At 37.9% G+C, this 5,770-nt stretch overlaps 1 long non-coding RNA gene across 1 annotated transcript; it reads left to right on the forward strand.

Annotated features, from left to right (window-relative positions):
* The first annotated feature begins 214 nt into the window (after positions 1–214).
* On the forward strand, positions 215–2,191 carry LOC134761110 (uncharacterized). The gene is made up of 2 exons (XR_010139344.1): positions 215–245; positions 1,919–2,191. It is a non-coding gene; the product is annotated as an uncharacterized LOC134761110 (long non-coding RNA).
* Positions 2,192–5,770: the final 3,579 nt, after the last annotated feature.

Below are 5,770 nucleotides of genomic sequence, written 5' to 3' on the forward strand. Positions count from 1 at the left end.
GTCCTAAGGTGTGCTATCTTGTCTTCTTTTCCAGGGCTTTCTGGTAAAGGAGTATGCAGAGAGCACTGTCACTCACCAGACTGCACTCCATTTCACAATCACCTTTGAAACCCTCCTATGTGCAGATATTGTGCCAAGTGTTGGGAGTATCCAGAGCCCTTGCTCTCCTGGAGTCTATAGTCTACTATCTTTTTCTTACACTAGGGCAGTGAAAAAAAGAGGTCTGGATTTCTACTTATGCCTAGGTGTGAATCTGTGCTCTGCTACTTAATAACAAGCCATCAAACCTCTGGGACCTCAGCTTCCTCATCAGTAAAAGCAAGGATTATAAGACCTTAACAGCATTGTTGTAATATATAAATTGTGTACACAAATAATATAGTCTTGTGCTTGTGATCTGATTACACATGGTTAAACAGGGGTACACAAAAAAGATGCAACACCCACTAAAAAGTTTCATTTATCAAGTTTAACATAATAATTCCTTCTTTATCATATTCCCTCTTTAGAATCTGTCTTGCTTGCTTTTTATATTCCTTCCTCAGAAATATTAAGGGTTATTGTTATTATCAATAATAATATCAGTAATCCATCACTTGATCACATATTTCATTTGTACCTACTATGTGTCTGGTACTGTGCTAAGAAATATAAGATCCACAAAAGAAGTAAAACATGACGTCTATTCACACAAAACTTAAAACCTAAGTTGTGTACATAAATATGCTCTGCATGTGCAAGTATAAACTATTATTTCTATTGACTCTCATACAGATTCCTTCCCCCCCCTTTTTGTTTTTGATTATCTCTTTAATTTAGTCAAAAACATTTTACCAATTTGAACTCCATCTTTGACTCACCATGCAGACTACAGCAAAGGAGTTGTTATTTGGAGCTAGTTTCTTTATCTTGCTAAAGTGGGTATCACATTCTGGAAATGCTAGAAGAATAATTTGTTTTTTAACGAAAAAGTCTTAGGTAGCAATAGCATTTGATGCCACTGTGATCCTACCATAAATCTACCTTTGTGATCTCAGAAACTTACTTCGGGCTGCATTAGACATGGCTTTGGAAACTTTTTCTTGGTTGTGAATTGTGTTCAGTGCAGGAATAGCCAATTTTGCTAGCTTCCCATCTTGTAAAAGTCACTCATCTCATTTGCATGATTTCCTTAGTTTCATGCTGCAGAGTTCCCAGGAAGATGGGGAGGACATTACAATACTGTTTTGATATGGATGTTATTTGTTACAAATCCAAGAGTCATAGAGTCAAGAAAGATAAAGATCAGAGAGAAGATAGTTAATTTTGCCATGCTAACCTTCATCTAAGATCTCCTTCACTTTATATCTCTTCTACAGCAATTGGTACATTCTAATTTGTATTCAAGTTACACATTGTATTAGTTTTGTGTTGCTACATTAATAGATTACCACAAACTCGCTGGTTTAAAACAACACAAAGTTTGTTAGCTTATAGTTCTGGGGGTGAAAAATGTGACACGGGTGTCACTTGGCTCAGATCAAGATGTTAGCAGGGCTGAGTTCTCTTTTGGAAAATTTTCTAGGGGAAAATTCGTTTTCTTGCTTCTTCCAGCTTTTCAGGCCACCCACATTCCTTGGCTCATGGGCCCCTTTCATCTTCAACGCTAGCAATATTGTATTTCTCTGACCATTTACATCTTTCTCTGCTTATAAATAGTCTCTTATTTTAAGGAATCATGTGATTATGGTGGGCCCACCCAGATAATCCAGGATAATCTCTCCCATCACAAGATGCTTAATTTTAATCACATCTGCAAAGTACTTTTTGCCACGTAAGGTGATATATTCACAGGTTCCTGAGTGTAGGGCACAAACATCTTTAAGATGGCTATCAATCTGCTGAACACATGTATATATGTCTTATTTCTTTTTACTAGATTGTAAACTCCTTGGAGCTTCAAATCTGTGTCCGACGTATTGTTGTATTCCTCACGGAATCTATCCAAGTCTACTGCTTACAACAAAGGTTTAGATCACAGCATTTGCTGAATGCGTCAGAAGAACTGAAGCAATTTCAAAGATTCATCCGAGAAAATGGCATACTCGTGGGACTTTAAAAATCCCTGAAAGAATGATTTTTGAAATATTTCCAAATCTACTGAAAAATTCCTGAACATTAAAATAATTTTATAAGTATATTATTACAAAAATTATTGTTTATTTTTGGTGCTTGTACATGACTATAGTTATGTAACCATATCACATATTCCAGGATGCTCTGATGGTGTTACTTTCCAGCTGGATTTCCCGCTATCAGTAGAATTCATGCCTTAGTGTTTTGCAGTGATGACAAGTACAAGTGAACAATTGGAAAACAGGTACCATTGGAAAGACTCAGCACTGCATATCATATGTCAGCCATGGAAGGGTCAAGGGGAAATTAAACATTACAGGGCTGGTTTGAATTCTTTCCTTGGGCAGTTAACTTGCTGATAATTTTTCAAAGTTCATGTCTAGTAGAATTGAATGTGATGTGTGGCTAGACTCCCCAAAGAAGTGGCTTTTGAGAAACATGTCTTATATAGTTTGTATCACAAAGAGTTCTGCAAGTTGTGCAAGGCAGCCTTTGGAATCTATAGCTGGCAAAAGAAATAAACATTTCCATATTGCATTAGCAATTGCTATGTATTAAGGCAATTTTGTTTAAAAATTATTAAGGGCTTTGTAGCACAAAGGCACTGTTAAATTATACAGAATGGATTTGATGTAGGAGATGGGGTAGACTGGGGGATGTTAGATATGCAAATGCAGATGGTCTTGATCTACTCAAGAACACACCAGAGCCAAGCAGAAATATATGTTTTGCGTGGTTCCGTATGTTGTAAAGAAAATTGCCCCAGCATCTTTCCTGTAAGAAAGTATGAAGAAGGAAGAGAAGGGGCAAGAATAAGATCATGTGGGGAAAGGTGAAACAGAAACAACAGAAGCATATGTAGCAGATGTCTGGCTGACAGGAGCCAGGCAGGGAGGCAGGAGAACCAAATTTCTTCCCTGGCATGTGAGTGACTGAAGAGAGGAGGGATCTTCTGTGCCAAGGCTCAGGAGCACTGGGTGGATGTCTGTTTTGTGGATAGTTGCCTTGGAATATAGGTGTAACTCCCGAACCACCCTGCCTGGTTTGGCATAAAGACTGTTCTCCCATGAGGAATAGGTGCTTCTAATCCACCCAATTCCTTCCTTTTCCACAAAAATTCAAGACATCTGAGAAGGGCCTGGACAACCTCAGTTACTCTCAACTCCATTCTGAGCTTTTTCTAGAACTTAACTCATATTACCCTTACAAGAACACTACTATGAGGTAGGTTTCAGAGTGTTTCCCTCTTTTATAGATGAGGAAACCTAAGCACAAAGAGGTTCAGGAACTGGCCCAAGGTCATACAGCTAGCTGATATTGGGGCCAGGATTTGAACTCAGGCAATTTGGTTCCATGGTGCCTGCTTTTAAACCTTTCCTCCCTTCATCAATACACTATGGACTGATACTTTTAAACAAATGAGCCCCTTGAAAGCAGTGATTGCAGATTTTCATATTTATAGTCTTCACAGAACCTGTTGGAGCACCAACCCACAAAATAGATATTTCATTTTAGTAAATAAATAATTTACCTAAGGTTTCAATGTCTTTTGTCAGAAAGTAGAAAAAGCCCTACTCTTGTGTTTTAGTTAGTGAGGATGTGTTGTAAGGGGAATAAAAGAGGACAGGGTATAACCTCAAGAACTCCACAGTCAAACTTACAGAGGACTGGGCAGCTGGTCAGAATGCATCCGTTTCTCTAATATCTCAGCTGTGGTGGTGCGTGGCAACCCCCATTGATACTCTGCCATGTTCATGGTTCAGTTTCCCCTCTGCCTTGTTCTCTACCTATTTTCTGTTTGAAACCTTCTACCACTAATAAATCTTTCTATTCTCTCTCCTTCCTTCCATTTCACAACTTCTGCTTGAGAACTAAATCTGCAACTTATGGGTTGTGCTTCCTTCAGGCTTCTACCCCCTGTTTGCACCTTCTATCTTATTTCATTTATCTCTCAAGTTTGTTCCCACTACTGACTCTGAGTTTGTACATCTCTCAGTCAGATCTCTCAGTGAGAGATCTGATGGTATCAGTCATTCCATTATGTTATTGAGTGGAGTTTTCTAGCTGGACTTCTTGTGGTTCTTGCCCAGTCTGTGGATGCTGCATTTGGATTGGCCATGCATTATCTGGACAGAGATGTTGCAACCAGAGTTGAAGGGTAAGGGGTGAAGATTATAAGACATAAAGTGCAGCAATCTATGAATGGAGAACCACCCTGAAGGGAGCCGTGGTCTCAGGAGAGACACCAAGGTTTCTCAGAAGGATACATTAGTTGGCGTGTCTAGTAGAGTCAAATTTGTAAGAGTGGACAAAGTTACAGTCTTAAGAGTGTTTGAAAGTCCATGAGAATGTGGTATTCCCAGTGTGCAGTGTGAAATAATGAGGTAAGCTTTGCAAAGAATGCTCAGTTTCTTAGACTTTAAAATTGTGCTAAATCTGCTTTGAAAGAGTTGAAATAAAGCATAGATGATTTATCCTCCTTCAAGACTCATTTATAGAGTCAATCAAACTTCAAAACATAGCAAAAAATGCAAACCAAACGCCTACAACAAATTATACATATATAAGGGTTCCAGTTGCCAAGAATATATGTATTTTTGTTTTTGTTTTAAATCACAATCCAATAATAAACCTAGTATTCAGTCTTGGCAAAATATGAGTCAAACTCGTTTGCAAAGCTTAGAAAATACAGAAATAGTTACAAAGAACATTCTTTTTTTGTCACAATCTTAAATTTGTAATCCCTTGTTACCTTTCAGAATGCCATATGGAAAGGAAACAACATCTTAAACGGGTTTCTGAAGAACTGCAGTTGACATGAATACCAAAAACCTTCACAAAACCACCAAATACTTGGCTAGCATTGAGTCTATTGGAGATTTTTAAAAGTCTGAAAACAAATTGTTATGTCAAAAGAAAAAGTCTTCAGACCATGGCTGACCTATCAACTGACCAATAACTTTCCTCACGGAGTATTTACATCACTCATTCTCCAGAACTAGCAGCTTCCCTAATCAAACAGCATTTCTCCAATGCTTAGGAATGGCCCAGTGTATTGCTTTGCCTTCCTTGAAACAGGGATGCACTATGTCTGGCCTGGCCAACTATCCAAACCACTTTTCTATATATCAAGGATCCAAAACAATTCCAGCAGACGCTAAAGTGCAGTGCCAATTTGCCTATTCCCATCTCACATATCTTCCTAGGAAATTGAGATCAACACAGAATACATGATATTTTTGCTCAAACATGGACCTTGGCAGATGTCTCGGAAATGCAGGAATGGATATACCACTAGCTATAGTGCTAAATGAAACATTTTTCATATTGGTCATTGGTATACAATTATAAAGTGAATAATAAAGGAGGTTTATGTTTGGGATTATAGTTTGAACCTTTTTGAAAAGCCTTCTAGATTTAAGAATATAGTGAATTCAAACAGGTAGGCAATATGGCATTACTGTAATAGGGATATAAAGAGCTTTCCTGAAGCCATAGGCCCTGTAAAATTTTCAAATGAAACATCTTTGCATTTCAAACTCCAAGTCAGCCGTTTCAGTAAAATTGTATATGTCAAAAGAAAATATATTAATGGTGGGTTCATATTCTGATTTCCTTGGACTTTGTAGTGGTGAGAATTAAGCTGTTCTCTTTA

This window comes from Pongo abelii, chromosome 2 (genome assembly GCF_028885655.2).
Source record: "Pongo abelii isolate AG06213 chromosome 2, NHGRI_mPonAbe1-v2.0_pri, whole genome shotgun sequence".
Lineage (NCBI taxonomy): Eukaryota > Metazoa > Chordata > Mammalia > Primates > Hominidae > Pongo > Pongo abelii.